Source organism: Martes martes (genome assembly GCF_963455335.1).
Source record: "Martes martes genome assembly, chromosome: 6".
NCBI classification, from domain to species: domain Eukaryota; kingdom Metazoa; phylum Chordata; class Mammalia; order Carnivora; family Mustelidae; genus Martes; species Martes martes.
In genome coordinates this window covers 88,697,398-88,716,638 of record NC_137893.1, presented here as the reverse complement: position 1 = coordinate 88,716,638, position 19,241 = coordinate 88,697,398, and the positions used below count along the sequence as shown (strand labels likewise).

Genomic DNA, 19,241 nt, shown 5'->3' with positions numbered 1-19,241 from the left:
TTATTTTATCTCTCTACTCTCCCTGTACTGGACACATGGATTAACTCCAATGCCTTTCTACCATATATAATGCTGTAATAAAAGCAGTATAAATGTGTTCTTACAGATGTGTCTGAGACTTTCTTTGGCACATAAACTCAGGAGCAGAATTGCGGGGTCAGATACATGTCAAGTTCTTAATTTGAACGCATGCTACTGTCCAGAGTGGCTGCATATCCCCTACCAGTGTAGGAGGATTTTTATAGCCCTGCATCTTCAATGCATTTGGTTTTATCTAGTTTTCTAATATGTGCAAGGCCAACATATTTGAAATGGTATATTACTGTTTTAATTTGCATGTCCTGATTGTTAATATGTTTGATCAACTCTTCAAGCGCTTATTGCTTTGGGGGTTTCCTTTTCTATAAATTGTCTTCGCCCATTTTCCTGCTGGGATCGCTTTATTTTATTTGCACAATCTAATCTAGAGGATATAATCACTTGGCAATATCAAACACTGCAAATATTGTCTCTCATTTGTTACCTGTATACTAATTTTGCCTATGGGTCCTTTGTTAAATAGGACTACCTATTTTGATGCAATTAAATTCATACATACACCTTCAACTGGTTTGTATTTTGAGGTTTTAAGAAGTTCTTTCCTGGGGCGCCTGGCTGGTCAGTCGGTTAAATGGCTGCCTTTGGCTCGGGTCATGATCCCAGGGTCCTGGGATTGAGCCCCACCATCAGGCTCCCTGCTCAGCAGGAAGCCTGCTTCTCCCTCTCCCTATCCTGCTCCCACTGCTTGTGCTCTGTCAAATAAATAAATTAAATCTTTAAAAAAAAAAAAAGTAGTTCTTCCCCAAACCCAGGTCACAAAAATATTCTTTATTTTCTTCTGTTAACCTTTTGGTTTTATCTTCCACATTTAGGTGGAATACATTATACCTTTGCATATGATGTAGAATAAAGTTTAACTTCTCAATATATACTGAGCTCTTTTTTTCTCAACACCATCTACTAAACGATATAACTTTTATCTATCAGTTGTGGTGTCATCTTTGTAATATATTAAGTTCCCACATCTCCTTGGGTCTACATCTCAGCTAATATGTGCAAGTAGTCTATTTATTCCTACACCATACCACGTTATATTGCTATAGCTTTGTAGTATATATGAATATCTGTTGGAAGTTCCCTTTTTTCTCTTTTTTAAAAATGTTGACATCGCTATTCAAAAACTCTTCTTTATTCTTCCACACATCACTTAGGATAAGTGTATAGAACCTCTCAAAAATATCTAGCTAAAGTTCTGACAGAGGTTACTCAGAATTTATTGACAAACTTCAGGAGTAAGAACACTGTTGTAAGAGAAAATTATCATGTCCATGATTATTTCTTAAGTTTTCTACTAACGTTATAAAGTTTTCTTCAGATGAATCCTTTATATTCGATTAGATTAACATTTTGATACTCTCTAGGTTTTAAACGATATAATTTTTAAAAATATTTTTCTAGTTGCTTAAGGATGATGAAAAGTAGCAGCACTGATTTTTAGGACCCTTGATGAAACTCAAGGCAGTTCTTAGAGTTTGTTGAATTCTATTGTGTTTTTCTCCCAAGGTAAATGAATATATATAGTCTGTATGTGACAATTTTATCTCTTTCCTTACAATATTAACACATTTTTTTCTTCCTTTATACTGTTGACAAGGACCTCCAATGATACATTAAACAGCAGCACTAAGAGTAGGCACCCCTGCCTTGCTTTAGATATTAAAGAAAAACGTATCTAAAGGTTCTCCATTAGTATTATGTTCATAGTAGGTTTACTAAGAATATGACCTTCTGGGGGGAAAAAAAAATCAAGTATGTATCTTGCCTTTCCTTTCCTATCTAAACTATATCTGAAGCTAATCAGAGGATTAAGGAAGGACTGTGCTTCTTTTATAAAAGACAAGCTAATAAAGGAAATGACAAGTTAGAATATTTTGCTACCTCCTAATAAAATGATTTAAACAACAAGCATCAGTGACATTAAATAAAAAGGTTAAAGAAGACCTTTTTAATGGTTGCATCTGCCATGTACCTAAACCCACTGATCATCTTAACAAACAAAAAAAACCAAACAAGCATCATGTGCTCAGGAAACACATCAATATTTATGAAGTTCTAATTCACCCCCAATACCAAAAAACAATTTAATCATGCCTAACTACCTGTTTAGAGGACATACAAGGAATGAAAAAACATGTTAAGCAACACCATGGGGTCACAATAAACAAATCCAGACTGTGGAAAATTCCACAGGACAAATGACCTGGTTTCTTAGTAATATAAATGGAAAAAAGAAGAAAAGAAAAAAAAAAAAAAAACAAGAGGAGAAGAACTATTACAGATTAAAAGAAAAAATGAGGAATAACAGCCAAATGCAATGTGTGGACTTTGAATCCACCTGTGAGTCAATCAGGACAATTCCACTCAGCCTAGGTACTAGATAATGTTAAGGAATTAGTGTTAATTTTTTTAGGATGTTAATGGTTGTAGAGAAAAAAGCTATATTCTGAGTAAAAAGGCATGCTGTCTGGAATTTGCTTTAAAGTAATCTGACAGATGGGGTACCTGGGTGGCTCACTCACTCAAGCATCGGACTCTTGACTTTGGCTCAGGTCATGATCTCAGGGTCTTAAGATTGAGTCCCTTGCATCAGGATCAGCACAGGCTGTGGAGCCTGATTAAAATATTCTCTCTCTCTGCAACACCCCCTCCTCCCACCGCCACAGTGTTCTTGCTCTCTCTTTCCCAGAATCCTGGGATCATGACCTGAGCCAAAAGCAGATGCTTAACTGACTAAGCCACCCAGGTGTCCCTGCTTGCTCTCTCTTAAAAAAAAAAAAAAAAAAAAAAAATCTTGCAGTGCAAGAGAAAAAAGTGTGTGTGTATATGTGTGTGCATAAAGAGTTGCCATATGTTGGTAATAGCTGAAGCTGAGCAGTAAGTACATTTAAGATTCATCATACCATTCATTCACTCTATTTTTAATGTTTGAAAATGTCTGTAACAAAAATTTCTAAAAATCCAACACCAAAATATTCAGTAGTTTGCTAAGAATTTATATCATAAACAATCGCTGAAATTTATATAATGCGTTCCAGAATCAACTCAGAAAGTTTTCTTCTCTATTAAAATGGTGAATTACACTAATAATTGTTATAAAGATGAACTATTTAGATTCCCGAACTAAACTCCATTTGATTATGATGCATTATTCTTTTAGTATATTCCTGGATTCAGATAGCTAATATTTTAAGATATTTTCAGTTATATTAGTAAGAGAAATGGCTTTAGAATCTCTTGAATTTATCAGGGATTGAAAACAAGATTATATTAGGCTCATAAAGAGTATATTAGGCTCATAAAGAGTTAAGGCAGTTTTCACTTTTTCCATTTTTTGTAGTAACCTGTGTAAAAAGGAATTAATTTTCCTTTGAAATTTGGTATAATTTACCTATACAGCCATACCTAATTTGTGGGAGGGAAGATTTTTTTATTACCATTCCAGTGTTTTTCATTCAAGCTGCCTATTATTTTTCTATGAATTTATCCATTTCATTGAAGTTTTTGAATTTTTTTTAAGCATTTAGTTGTTTATAATTCTTGTATTTCAGAGGTTGCCAAGCTCTTTATTGTCTCCATAGTTTTGTTTTTTTTTTCAGGGTACCCCTAGACTAAAAGAAACAACTGTTCTGTTTATCAAATAAGGCTTAAACAATTTAGTAACTATTGGTCACTGAACAATTTGGAATCAAGTTGGACACTGTTACCTTCATTGCCTATTCCACAAAGTATCTGCTTTTCAATCACAGCAATGTTGAGGACCTAGCTTTGTAAGACATAACATCATCAAAAGGAATACGTAAGTGTGTTTCCCAATTTTTCATTCTGAATTTTATGTATCTGCATTCTTTTTATTCAGTCTTTCAAGGAAATTGGCTTAATTCCAAAGAGTCAGTATATCTCAACTTTTTACTTTTATTTTCTGACCATTTCTCTTCTCTCTCTTTGAGTGTCCTCAATTGTTCTAACCTACTGAGCTGGATATTTACACTATTTATTTTTATTTTTTCTTTGAAATAATTTTATTCATAGGAAAGGTGCAAAAATAGTAGAGTTCCTTTATACCCTAAACAAATCTTTCCTCATGTTAACAATAATACAAGGAAATAAATATTGGCACAATATTATTAACTACAGCCCTTAATCAGAAGTAATCAGCTTTCCCACTATGGTCCCTTTTTCTTTCAGGATACAATACAAGATCCCACATTGTATTAGACCTCATGGCTCCTTAAGTCTCCTCCAAATTCTAACAGTTCCTCAGCCTTCTCTCGATTTTTGTGACCATACCCCTTTGAGTAATATTGGTTAGTTATTTTGTAGAGGTCCCACAATTTGGGTTTGTCTGACATGTTCATGATTAGATTAAGTTAGGTATTTTTGGCAAAGATACTACAGAAGTGATGTTGCAGGAAGTGATGCTCTGTCCTCAGTACATTGTAACATGGGGCACATGATGTTGATCTGATATGCCATAGTACTGGTGGCATTAACTTTGCTTACTTTGTTAAGATGGTGTCTGCCACAATGTCCACAGTAACTATGGAAAAGAGCCTAGATGTCCATCAACAGACGAATGGATAAAGAAGATGTGGTCTATACATACAATGGAATATTATGCAGCCATCAAAAACCACTGAAATCTTTGCCATTTGCGACGACATGGATGGAACTAGAGGGCATTATGCTAAGCAAAGTCTATCAGAGAAAGACAATTATCATATGATCTCTCTGGTATGAGGAATCTGAGAAACAAGACATAAGATCATAGGGGAAAGGAGGGAAAAATGAAACCAGAGGAGGAGACAAAACCCAAGAAACTCTTAATCTCAGGAAACAAACAGGGTTGCTGGAGTGGAGGCAGGTAGGAGGGATGGACTTGGGGAGGGTATGTGCTATGGTGAGCATTAAGAATTGTGTAAAACTGATGAATCACAGACCTGTACCCCTGAAACAAATAATACATGTTAATTTTAAAAAATGGTATCTGCCAGATTCCTTCACTATAAATTTGCTACTGTACCTTTTAAAATTAAATATATTTGGGGAGATACTTTGAGACTATGCAAATATCCTACTATTTCTCAAATTTTCCTCTACTACTTTCAGCATTTATCAATAAATATATTTGGGGAGATACTTTGAGTATGCAAATATCCTACTATTTCTCAAACTTTCATCTACTACTTTTAGCATTTATCAATGGATCTTGTCTACAGTTACTGATATGTTATTTGCCTAATGATAACTTTCTATTTTCTGCATTCCTGTCTTATTTATTAATTGGAATTTTTCAGTATGGGAAAACTACTGAAAACATCCCATCTCTTCCATTTATTTATTCATCCAAATACTTCTATCAGTGTGGGCTCATGAATATTTATTTTATTCTATGGGTTAGGGTTTAATCCAATCATTTTACTGTTCAAACGGTTTCAACTGTGACCACCAGGAGCTCTTTCAGGTTGGCTCCTGTGCCCTTTCAACATGTTCCCTCTTTTTCTTGGGCGAAGAGAGCAACACAACATGTTTCAAACTTAATTTGTATTTTCTCTGTCCCAGCCCTGGAACCAATCATTTCACCATGGAGCTCTAATTCCTTTTATCGGACACTGGTATTAAGAAACCGGTATCTGGGTATTAGATGTGATCACTGCTACAGGAGTTCCATTGTTCTAGACCCTTTCAGCAGACAAAACCAGGAAATGTATAGCTATTTTTTAGTATTTTATTTTTTTCATCGTGATAAGTGTACTCTTTAAACCCCATCCCTTATTTCCCCCATCTCCCACCAACCTCCCCTCCGGTAACCATCAGTTCATTCTCTATAGTTGGAGTCTGCTTCTTAGCCTGTCTCTCTCTTCTCTCTGCTTGTTTGCTTTGTTTCTTAAACATATGAGTATGACCATACAATATTTGTCTTTGACTTACTTCCCTTAGCAGTATACTTTCTAGCTTTATCCACATTGTTGCAAATAGCAAGATTTCTTTTTTTTTTTTTTAAATGGCCAAATAATAGCCCACTGTGTAATATATACCACATCCTCTTTACCCATTTCACCTATTGATGGACACTTGGGCTCCTCCACAGTTTGGACATTGTGAATAATGCTGCAATAAACCAGGGTACATGTATCCTTTGAATGAGTGTTTTTGTATTTTGGGAGCAAATATCTGGTAGTATGATTACTGGATCATTAGGTAGTTCTATTTTTAAGTTGTCGAGGAACCTCCATTTTGTTTTCCATAGTGGGTGTACCAGTTTGCATTCCTACCAATTGCTTTTTCTTCACATCCTCATTAACACTTGGTTGTTTGTTTTGATTTTGGTCATTCTGACAGGTGTGAGATGGTATTTCACTGTACTTTTGATTTGTAATTCCCTGATGAATGATCTTGGGCATCTTTTTCATGTGTCAGCCATCTGTTACGTCTTCTTTGGAGAAATGTCTGTTCATGTCTTCAGCCCATTTTTAAATTGGATTACTTGTATTTTGGGTATTGAGTTGCAGGAGTTCTTTACAGGTTTTGGATACCAACCCTTTACCAGTTATGTCATTTGCAAAGAGTTTCTCCCATTCATAGGCTTTTAGTTTTGTTGACTGTTTCCTTCACTGTGTTTAAGTTTTATTTTCTCTTGCCTCAGGAGATGTATCTAGAAAAACACTGTTACGGCCGATGTCAAAGAGATTACTGCTGATGCTCTTTTCAAGGATTTTTAAGGTTTCAGGTCTCATATTTAGGTGTTTAATCCATTTTCAATTTATTTTTGTATATGATGAAAGAAAGTGGTCTAGTTTCATTCTTTTGCATGTGGCTGTCCAGTTTTTCCAACACCATTTGTTGAAGAGACTGTTTTTCCCCATTGTATATTCATTCCTCCTTTCTCGAAAATTAATTGATCATACACTTGTAGGTTTATTTCTGGGTCTTCTAATCTGTTCCATTGATCTGTGTGTCTATTTTTATGCTAGTACTATACCGTTTTAATTACTACCACTTTGTTACGCCTGGGTGGCTCAGTCAGTTGAGCATCCAACTCTGGAGTTTGGCTCAGGTCATGATATCAGGGTCCTGGGACTGAGTGCTGATTTGGGTTCCATGCTCAGCGGGGAGTCTGCTTGAGGATTTCTCTCCCTCTGCTCATGTACGCATACACGCTGCCACCCAGAAGCCCTATTTTGTAATGTAACTTAAAATTTGGGATTCTGATACTTTCATTTTTTTCTTTTTCAAGACTGCTTTGGCTATTCAAGGTCTTTTGTGGTTCCATACAGATTTTATGACTGTTCTAGTTCTGTGAAAAATGTGTTGGTATTTTGATAGGGATTCCAGAGACTATGAATTGCTTTGGATAGTACAGACATTTTAATACTTGTTCTTCCAACCCATGAACATTCCATAGAATGTTTTCCCATTTCCTTGCATTGTCTTGAATTTCTTTTATCAGTCTTTTATAGTGTTCAGAGTACAGGTCTTTTACCTCTTTGGTTAAGTTTATTCCTAGATATTTTACTGTTTTTGGTGCAATTGTAAATGGGATTGCTTTCTTAATTCACTTTCCGCTGCATCATTATTAGTGTACAGGAATACAACAGATTTCTGTTCATTGATTTTGTGAACTGTGACTTTACTGAATTTGTTTTATCAGTTCTAGTAGCTTTTTGGGGAAGTCTTTAGGGTCTTTTATATATACTATCATGTCACCTGCAAACACTGGGAGTTTTACTTCTTCCTTACCAATTTAGATGCCTTTAATTTATGTTCCCTAAATTGCTCTGGCTAGGACTTCCAGTACTGTGTTGAATAAAAGCGGTGAGAATGGACATCCTTGTCTTGTTCCTGACCTTAGGGGAAAAGCTCTCAGTTTTTCACCATTAAATAGGATGTTGGCTGTGCGTGTTTCGTATAAGGCCTTTATTGTGCTGAGATATGTTCCCTCTAGGTCTAATTTGCAGAGGGTTTTTTTCTCATGAATGGATGTTGTACTTTGTTAAATGCTTTTTCTGCATCTACAGAAATGATTATATGGTTTCTATCCTTCCTCTTACTGATGTGACATATCATGTAGATTGTTTTGTGAATACCGAACCACTTGATTGTGGTTTACAATTTTTTTAATGTATTGTTGGATTCGGTTTGCTGTTATGTTGTTGTGGATTTTTCCATCTATATTCATAAGAAATATCTGGCCTGTGGTTCTCTTTTTTTGTGGTGTCTTGATCTAGTTTTGATATACTAGCCTCACAGAATGAGTTTGAAAGTTTTCCTTTCTCTCATGTTTTCTTCAGATTAGTTTGAGAAAATGTGTGACAGAATTCACCTGTGAACCCATCTGGTCCTGGACTTTTGTTTTTTGGAATTTTTAAATTACAGATTCAATTTAATTGCTGATAATTGGTCTGTCCAAATTTTCTATTTGTTCCTGTTTAAGTTTTGGTAGGTTGTATGTTTCTAGTAATTTATCCATTCCTTCTAGGTTGTCCAATTCATTGGCATATAGGTTTTCATGATATTCTGTAACAACTGTATGTTTCTAGTAATTTATCCATTCCTTCTAGGTTGTCCAATTCATTGGCATATAGGTTTTCATGATATTCTGTAACAACATTCTATTCCAATTCATTGGCATATAGGTTTTCATGATATTCTGTTTGTATTTCTGTTATGTTGGTTGTTATTTCTTTCACTAGTGATATTGTTTATTTGGGTTTTCCCTCTCTTTTTAAAAATGAGTATTGATACAGACTTACCAATCTTGTTGATCTTTTCAAAGACCCATGTCCTGGTTTCATTGATCTGCTTTTTTGTTTGTTTTAGTTTCTATATCATTTATTTCTGCTTTACTCTTTATTATTTCCTTCCTTTTGCTGGGTTTGGGTTTTGTTCTTTTTCTAGCTCCTTTAGGTAAAAGGTTTGGTTGAGATTTTTCTTGCTTCTTAAGGCAGGCCTGTATTGCTATAAACTTCCCTCTTAGAATCACTTTGGCTATATCCCAAAGATTTTGGACTGTTTTGTTTTGTTTTCATTTGTTTTCCACCACATAGCTTATTTTTAACCTTTCTTTTTTTCTTGGCAAATATTTTTAAAATATTATTTCCTACTGAATGAATACTCCTTTAGCTATGTCCCCAAAATTTCAAAACGTTTTTATCATTCAGTTCTATTTCTAAATTTTCTTAGTGATTTCAGTGATATTCTTTTACTTAACATTAACAATGTTAGTTTCCAAACATACAATTTATTTAACCTACTCTTTCGTAGTTTCAAATTTTATTAAACATAGGGGGAAAACAATCTGTATGGCTCTGAGCCTCAAGAATTAACTGAAGTTTCCTTTATGTTAAATAAACAGATTGCTTTTCAAAAATTAAGATGTAATTCACATATAAAATTCATCTTTTTAAAAATGTCCACCTTAGGGGCACCTGGCTGTCTCAGTCAGTGGAGCATGTGACTCTTGATCTCAGGATCATGAGTTCAAGCCCCATGTTGGATGTAGGACTTATGTTACAAAAACCAAAAAATAAAAAAAAGGGACGCCTGGGTGGCTTAGTGAGTTGAGCATCTGCCTTTGGCTCAGGTCATGATCCCAGGGTCTGGGATGGAGTTCCGTTTCTGGCTCCTTGCTCAGCAGGGAGCCTGCTTCTTCCTCTACCTGCCTCTCCCCTTGCTTGTGCTTGTGTGCTCTCTCTCTGACAAATAAATAAATAAAATCTTTAAAAAACACAAAAACAAATACAATAGCTTATTAATTTTTTAAAAAGTGTCCAACTTGGTAGCTCTGTAATATTACAAGGTTGCACAAACATAACCAACCAGAATGTCTGGAGAAATGTCTATTCAGATCCTTTGCACATTTTTAAAATTTGGTTGTCTTTTTGTGTCCTTTAGTTTTCCACGATAAATTCTGTCAGATGTAAAAACTGGTATTCCAGCTTTCTACTGTATTATAGTTTTGGCTGGCAGTTTTTACTCCGTTTCTATTCCCATTTTTAGTGACTTTCAGTTTTACTTTGCCTCTCATAAACAGAATTTTTGGGTTTCTAAAAATCGACCTAGGTGCCACTCTTTACATAACTACAAAGAAAAGTAAAGCCAGACCCTTGTTCTCTAAGAGCCCATCATTTAACAGAAAAGACAAATGTGTACAGTTACAGGACCAGTTGCTAATTGCCATATTAAAGGTATGCTGGTTTGGTGAAAGCACACAAAGATCCCTGAGATTTTAGAGCTTTAGCAAAAGCAGTCATCTCCAATCTCTCCTGAATCACACGTTTCTTATTAAAATGTTTAAAGCACGCATTATGTAAATACATTTGTATTATAGACATATCTCCATAGTAATTTTACATATATTTTTAAGTTATATTTATGCTGTACTACTATGTAGTAAAATTAGTCCCTCACTTACACTACTGTGTAACTGGAGTCCCAGTGGAAAATATGAGGCAGAAAGTATATTTGAAAAAGTAATAACCTGAACTTTCCAAATTTGGTTAAAGACATCAACTTATGATCCAAGAAACTCAAGGATACAAAAAAAGAACATACAGCCAGGCATATCACAGTCACACTGCTGACACCAACAATAAAGTAAGAATCTTGAAAAGCCAGCTAGAGAAAACCAGCACACTTGATACAGAGCCACATACATATGCTAACAAAAACGGATATCATCAAAACTAACATCAGCAGACAATGGAACAAGATCTTTAAAATGCTAAAAGGGTGGGGGGAGAGTATCAACCCAGAATTCTATATTCAGGAAAATATCCCTAAAAAATGAGAGCAGACTTCCAGTTCCTAGTGAGCATGTAAGTTTGGAGGTTGCCACACTGTCCTAACAAGTAAAAAAGTTAAACAAACTGAAAAGCCAACAATACTACTTAGATTTCCAAAGGAGTAAGGTCACAGTCTACCCCTGAAATTACAGAGACCAATAAATGAATACAGAGAGACAACTTCTGAGAGCAGAAACCCACAAACACCAACCTCTACAGGAACGAGTGCTGAGGTAGGGAAACCTGAACCGTACCTGCCAAACTGCTGGAGGCTGAATGTGAATGTTTGAGAGATTAAAACTCCAGGCACTGGGAACCAGAGGGGTACCCAGTCATCGGGGGCCCTAACATTTTGGTGAGTTTTATTTCCTGGAATTCTACTAGGTTTTCACAGTGAACATCAGAAAAAAAATCTCAAATTTCCGGCAGGTAGGAAAAAAACGGAACCATTCTGAAATATGCAAGGGCATTCTGTTCTTAAAAAGTCTGCCCTCAGAAGAAACTATAATCAGAGCTTAACCAGCTGGGGTTTTTTCAGCGTCTTACTGACCTAGAAAAGAGAACTATCCACTTCCAGCCCACTCTAGCTATCTTTTCCCACATAAAGACCAGGGGGTGGGGTGGGGAGGGTGGGGGCGTTGGCAGAAGGGGTGGCGGGGTAATGAAAGGCACCTGAGAAGTTCAGAGTCCAGAGGTACAGACTCACTAGAAGACTGAGATCTCATCACAGGATAGAAAATGTTTCCCCTTTCCCACACCTTACTACCACATCACTAAAGGCCTATGGCATTCCTTTTACCTGGTATATCATACGCCTGGCTATAAAAAAAAAAAAAAAAAAGTAAGACTAAAAGGCAAAAAATTTTAGCAAGCATCAAAATCAGACTCACATTATGCCAGAAATGTTGGATTTATGGGGTGCCTGGGTGGCTCAGAGGGTTAATAAAACCGAGAGTTGCTGGAGGGGAGGGTGGTGGGAAGGATGGGGTGGCTGGGTGATGGGTGATTGGGGAGGGTATGTGCTATGGTGAGTGCTGTGAATTGTGTAAGACTGATGAATCACAGACCTGTACCCCTGAAACAAATAATATATTATATGTTACTTTTTAAAAATTTAAAAGATAAGATATTCACAAATGAGACTACAGACATAGGGCTGATATCCAAGATCTATAAAAAATTCCTCAAATTCAACACTCAAAAAACAGATAATCACGTCAAAAAATGGGCAGAAGACCTGAACAGATACTTCTCCAAAGACATACAAATGGCTAACAGACGCATGAAAAAATGTTCATCGTCATTAGCCATCAGGGAGATTCAAATCAAAACCACAGTGAGATATATCACCTTATACCAGTTAGAATGGCCAAAATCAATAAGACAATAAACAACGTGTGTTGGAAAGGATGTAGAGAAAGTGGAACCCTCTTACACTGTTGGTGAGAATGCAAGTTGGTGCAGTCGCTTTGGAAAACAGTGTGGAGATTCCTTAAGAAATTAACAAGAGAGATACCCTATGACCCTGCAATTGCACTACTGGGGATTAATCCCAAAGATACTGATGTAGTGAAAAGAAGGGGCATCTGTACCCCAATGTTCATAGCAGCAATGGCCACAGTCACCAAACTGTGGAAAGAGCCAAGATGCCCTTCAACAGACAAAAGGGTAAAGATATGGTCCATATATACAATGGAGTATTATGCCTCCATCAGAAAGGATGACTACAGGGCGCCTGGGTGGCTCAGTGGGGTTAAGCCTCTGCCTTCAGCTCAGGTCATGATCTTGGGGTCCTGGGATCGAGCCCCGCGTCGGGCTCTCTGCTCAGCGGGGAGCCTGCTTCCCCCCCACCGCCTGCCTCTCTGCCTACTTGTGATCTGTGTCAAATAAATAAATAAAATCTTTAAAAAAATGTTGGATTTATCAGATCTGAAATTGAAAACAACTATAACTAATATATTAGGGTCTCTAATGGATATAGTAGACAGCATGCAAGAACAGAAGGCCAATGTAAGCAGAGATGGAAATGTTAAGAAAGAACCAAAAAGAAAACCTAGAGATCAAAACATCGTAAAAGAATGAAGAATGCCGGGGCACCTGGGTGGCTCAGTAGGTTAAAGCCTCTGCCTTCAGCTCAGGTCATGATCCCAGGGTCCTGGGATTGAGCCCTGCATCGCATCGGGCTCTCTGCTCAGCAGGGAGCCTGCTTCCTCCTCTCTCTCTGCCTGCTTCTCTGCCTACTTGTGATCTCCGTCAAATAATTAAATAAATAAATCTTTAAAAAAAAGAAAAGAAAAAAGAAAAACATCTGAAAAATCAATTAATGCAATCACTAATGGAATAAAAAAGGAAAATTATGACAATTCTGAAAGCTGCAATATAAAAGCAGTTGACAATATTCAACAGTCATTTATAATATTTTTTAAAACTCTACAAACTAGAAATAGGAACTTCCTCAATGTGATCAAGGGAATGTAAGAAAAAACTATACCTAACATTATACTTAATAGTTTAAGACTGAATACCTTCCCCCCTCCCCCTAAGACTGGGAACAAGGCAAGGATGTCCCACTTTCACCAGTAAGGTACAAAAAAGAAATAAAAGGTTGAAAAGGAAAAAGTAAAACTGTCTCCACTTAAAAATGACCTGATTATGTAAAAATCCTAAGGAACAAAAAACAAAACAAAAACTATTTAAGCGGGGCACCTGGGTGGCTCAGTGGGTTAAAGCCTCTGCCTTCGGCTCAGGTCGTGATCCCAGGGTCCTGGGATCGAGCCCCACATCGGGCTCTCTGCTCAGCTGGGGGCTTGCTTCCTCCTCTCTCTCTGCCTGCCTCTCTGCCTACTTGTGATCTCTGCCTGTCAAATAAATAAAATAAAATCTTAAAAAAAAACAAAACTATTTAAGCAAGGTCACAAGACATAAATTCAATATTAGAAACCAACTGTATTTCTTTACATTCACAGAAAAAAATGGAAACTAAGAAAAAAAACAACATAAAATACGTAGAAATAAACATAACCAAAGGCGTATAGAACTTCTACATAAAACCTTTAACATATTGTTAAAGAGATTAAAGAAGACCTTAATAAATGGAGAAATATTATGATGTTCATGGACTGGAAAATTCAATACTGTTAAAATGTCAACTCTCCCCAACTGATTTATAGATTAAACACAGTGCTAGGGGCACCTGGGTGGTTCAGTCAGTTAAGTGTTCCAACTCTTGGCTTCAGCTGAACTCATGATTTCCTGGTATGGGATTGAGCCCCGCATCGGGCACTGTGCTCAGTGTGGAATCTACTTGATTCTCTCTCCCTCTCCCTCCTACAAATTCTATCTCTCTCAAATAAACAAAATCTTTAAAAAACAAAATGAAACAAAAACACAATCCTAATCATAACCTCAGCAGTCTTTCTTGAACAATAACAACAGACAAGCTATAATTCTCAAATTCATAAAATGCAAATGACTTGAACTAGACAAAATTTAAAGGAACAGAAATTCGGGATGCCTGGGTGGCTCAGTCAGTTAAGCCTCTGTCTTTGACTCAGGTCATGATCCCAGAGTCCTGGGATCAAGTCCCACATCGGGCTCCTTGCTCAGCTGGGAGCCTGCTTCTTCCTTTGCCTGCTGCTTCCCCTGCTTGTGCTCTCTTGCTCTTTCTGACAAATAAATAAATAAAATCTTAAAAATAAATTAATTTAAAAAATAAAGGAAAAGAATTTTAAGATTTATACTAATCAGTTCAAGGCTAACTATGGCAAGACCAGCAAGATAATATGGTTATTGCTATAAGAATAGCCATCTCAGTGAATGGAATACAGTAGTCCCCCCTTATCTACAGTTTTGCTTTCAGCAGTTTCAGTTACCTGTGGTCAACCAAAGTCTGGAAGCAGATGATCATCTTTCTGATATGGTCAGAAGATCATTAATGGCCTCATGCTATATCATAATGTTTATGTTATTCACCTCACTTCATTTCATCATGTAGGCATTTTATCATCTCACATCATCACAAAAAAGGGTGAATACATACAATAGAATATTCTGAGAGACCACATTCACATATCTTTTATTACAGTATACTGTTATCATTGTTGTGTTTTGTTAATCTCTTACTGTGCCTAATTTATAAATTCAACTTTATCACAGGCATGTATATACAACAAAAAAACACCGTATATATAGGGTTTGGTATTATGCATGGTTTCAGGCATCCATTGGGGGTCTAAGAACATATCCCATGTGGATAAAAGAGGGCTACGATAGATTAGGATGTTCTGAAATAGACCCACACTTATATGGTCAAATGTTTTTTCATAAGGTACTAAAGCAATTCACTAGGGAAAGGAAAAAATGGTGTGGGAACAACTGGCTATTCACATATAAATACATGAAGCTCAACCCCTCAAACCTCAACAGGTAGCTGTTCGAAATGTTTTCAAACCTTTCAAAAAAATGTTTGAAAAAGATCATAAACCCAGACATAAAATCTAACATATCAAAGTTTGTAAAAGAAAATATACAGACTGTGCTACCTGGGAGAAGGCAAACATTTCTTAAATCATCAGAAAAGAAAAAAAACTGGTAAAATGACATCATAATTAAAAACTTCTATCATTAAGACACCATATAGGCAAGCCACAGACTGTGAGAAAATATTCACAAAACACATCTAACCCAGAGTATCTAAAGAACTCCATCACTCAATATTAGAAAGACAAACAATCCAATAAAAAATAGACAGAAGACTGGAACAAAAACTTTGGAAGTTAGATGAATGAGCAAAGAGTACTTGTAAAATTCCATCAACATCATTCATCATTAGGGGTAATTAAAAACCTAATGAGATACCACTACACAGAATGGCTAAATTAAAAAAACTAACATCATCAAATGTTGGTGAGGATATGGAGCAAACAGAATTTTCGCACATTACTGGTGGGAACAAAAACCATTTTGGAGAAAGTTTTGGCAGTTCAACATATACCTACCCTTTGATTCAGCAATTCTACTCCTAAGGATTATCCATGAAAAAATTAAACATTAAGTCTAGAAAAAGACTTGTTTGCAAATGGTAATAGTAACTAATGTATCAGATAAGAATGCTCACTGTATTAGATTACTGTCAAGAAAGGCCTATTTTAATGGTATCTTAATATTCCTAAAATGTGTCATAAAAAGCTGAAGATTTTTAATAGTCCAAGATTTACGTTATTTGGCCTATTAAACACATACAAGTATGTTTAAATACAGAATAATAACACCCAGTACTTTAGTATGCTGCATTTAAAATAATGCTGGCATAAACTGATATGATTTAGGGGAACCTGGGTGGCTCAGTTGGGTAAGTGGCTTAAGCTCAGGTCATGATCTCAATGTCCTGGGATGGAGCCTTGGTTGGGATCCGCACTCAGCCTGTATATCTCTCTCCCTCTGCGTTCCTCTCACAGCTCGTGGTCGCTCTCTCTCTCAAATGGATAAAGAAATAAAAAATAAAAATAAAAACTGATATGATATGATTTATGAAAGAAAATTACCATTTTCTTTCCTTTAAATTTAGAAAATTTTCACACACACAAAATAGAATTGTTAAAAAAAAAAAAAACAACGAAAAAAAAGGCAGCCACCTGGGTGGCCCTGTAGGATAATTGTCTGCCTTCAGCTCAGGTCATGATCCTAGAGTCCTGGGATCGAGTACTGCACTGAGCTCCCTGCTCAGTGAGGGGTTTGTGTCTCCCTCTGCCTCTCCCTCCACCTCTCCCCCTGCTCAGGCTTGCGCTCTCTCTCTCTTTCTCTCTCTCTCAAAAATAAATAAAAAATCTTACTTAAAAAAAGCAATTAAAAAAGAAGGTCATAGAAACTTTACTCATGTTAGCCTCTAACCAGAAACCATCCAAATGTTCATCAGCGGGCCAATGGATTATGGGCAATTATAAGGACATTCATACAATGGACTACTACTCAGCAATTAAAGTGGAACCAATTTCCCACAATTGTACTAACATGGATAAATCTGATAGACATTATGTGAGTAAAAGAAGCCAGGCACAAAAGAATGATTTCATTTTTATGAAGTTCTAGAACAGGCAAAATAAGGCGAAATTATCAGAATAGTGGTTACCTAGGGGCTGGAGCTACTCAGAGGGAAAAATCGGACTAGAGTCAGGTGGAAATATTCATATCCTAAAGGCATGTGAGTTACATGAGGTTAACTATTGCCAAAAATGTATAATTAAGATTGGTGCCTATTGAAATATGTAAATTTTTGCTTAAAAAACACACACACACAAAACTTAATTGGGCATCAAAAGGAAAATTTTAGATATAAATCTGAGTTTCTGTACCTGAAAGGATCAGCCCATAGTAATCTAGTCATAGTTCTACTGTTTCCTAACATCTAGACAAAGGCATACATATAAAGTTGATATTATAACCCCATGCATGCCTATATTCAATCCTGCAACAAATTGGCACAGAGTAATTAAAAACAACCACAGATATCTAAAACAAGAATATAAGACTCATTTTAGACAACTACAGGAATCCAAACTATCTAGGAGGTATCAACTGCCCACTCCCTGTCATTTTCCCTGGGGCAAAGACAGCAGTGCAGACAAGGCAATTTCCAATACATAGAAGCTCACAGTGATAACACAGCACTGAAATTCTACTTCAAGGTATTTACCTTGAGAAATACTGGGACATATATAAAAAGAGATGTGTACAAATATGTACAGGGTATTCTTTGCAGCAGTTTATTATGGGGAAAAAACCCTAGAAGTTCCCCATTTCTAATTTCATTAACAGAGCAATGAAATAAATTATGGCCTTAACTTACTATAGAAACACTGCAGTTAGAAGAGTGATGATTTATATATACCGACAGAGAAAGTTCTCTGAGACAAACTGTTAAATGGAAAAAAGTCACAAATGCAATATACACAGTATAATTTCATTCATGCAGCACATCGTAATTAGAGGTAAACAGTATTTTTTAAAACAAAGCGTTGATTTCAATCTCGAGACTATTCATGGCAAAAACAGTCTTAAATGTAAACTCAGCTAAAATGAGATCAAGTTTTCAAATTTTTTAAAAGCCAAGAAACTAAACAAACTCTTCTTATTGGAAATAAGAGGTTCTTTCTTCCACATTAGACCTTTATATTTCCACACAGAATAGAAATGAAATTATCTCTACCCCTCTGCTTGAGATATTATTCATGGCTCAGTAACTCATTCGAAGACTCCGTGTTTGGTTTAAAAATTCTTACCTATATAATTCCTCAAGTGCTATATTTATACATTACCTCATTTTTCCTAACTGCTCTGTGAGGAAGGAAAAATAACCCCAAAACCTAAAAAAAATCATTTAAGATACTTCTAATGTTCATCCACAGAGAGAGTTTACCATCTCTTCTAGACACAGGAGAATTATGCCTCCCCACCCTGTTTTGCAGTTGGACAGAGGCCTTCAGATTAGTTCTGGCTAAAGGGATGTGGGCATGGTTGCTAAATCTGAGGAGTGCAATTTATTTGCTGGGCAAGACTCTCCAGCCCTACTCTTCCCTTGCTGTGCTGAACCCTAAAAAGCATTATGTTAAGTTTATGAAGACATAATATGGTGTTAAGTAACTAACCAAGATAGGACCCTTGACTCATTGCCTTCACCAATCTGAATGGGTCACAGTCTGAGTGATAAATACATTTTAGGTAGTTCAAATCTTCAAGACCGTAGGTTTGTTTGTTATTTTTAGCATAACTTCATCTATCATGACTAACAGAATCAAAGTTAAGAAAAAAAAGTTAAACCTGAGCAAAACCATTTAATAGTTTATAATAAAGTATTATCTGGAAACATACAGTAAGAATATTCAGTTATGGCAGCATAACTCCCCAACCATAACTTCTGGTTATCTGCAACATTCATGCAGTAAGTTTTTAAAATTATTAGCTAAAAAAAATGTTGTCAGGGGGCGCCTGAGTGGCTCAGTGGGTTAAGCCTCTGCCTTCAGCTCAGGTCATGATCCCAGAGTCCTGGGATCGAGCCCCACATCGGGATCTCTGCTCAGCAGGGAGCCTGCTTCCCCCTGGCTCTCTGTGTGCTGCCCTGCCTACTTGTGATCCCTCTCTCTGTCTCAAATAAATAAATAAAATATTTAAAAAAAAAAAATGTTGTCAGTGTGCCTGGCTGGCTCAGATGGAAGAGCATGTGACTCGATCTCGCATAATGAGTTTGAGCTACACCTACATCGGGTGTAGAGATTACTTAAATAAATAAAACTCCAATAAAAAAAAATGTTCTCGGGGCGCTTGGGTGGCTCAGTGGGTTAAAGCCTCTGCCTTTGGCTTGGGTCA

The 19,241-nt window shown here is 36.4% G+C and overlaps 1 protein-coding gene across 3 annotated transcripts in view; it reads right to left on the bottom strand.

Annotated features, from left to right (window-relative positions):
- Positions 1-19,241, bottom strand: part of UBR2 (ubiquitin protein ligase E3 component n-recognin 2) — a 124,117-nt gene that overhangs the window by 87,449 nt on the left and 17,427 nt on the right. The window lies entirely within an intron of this gene.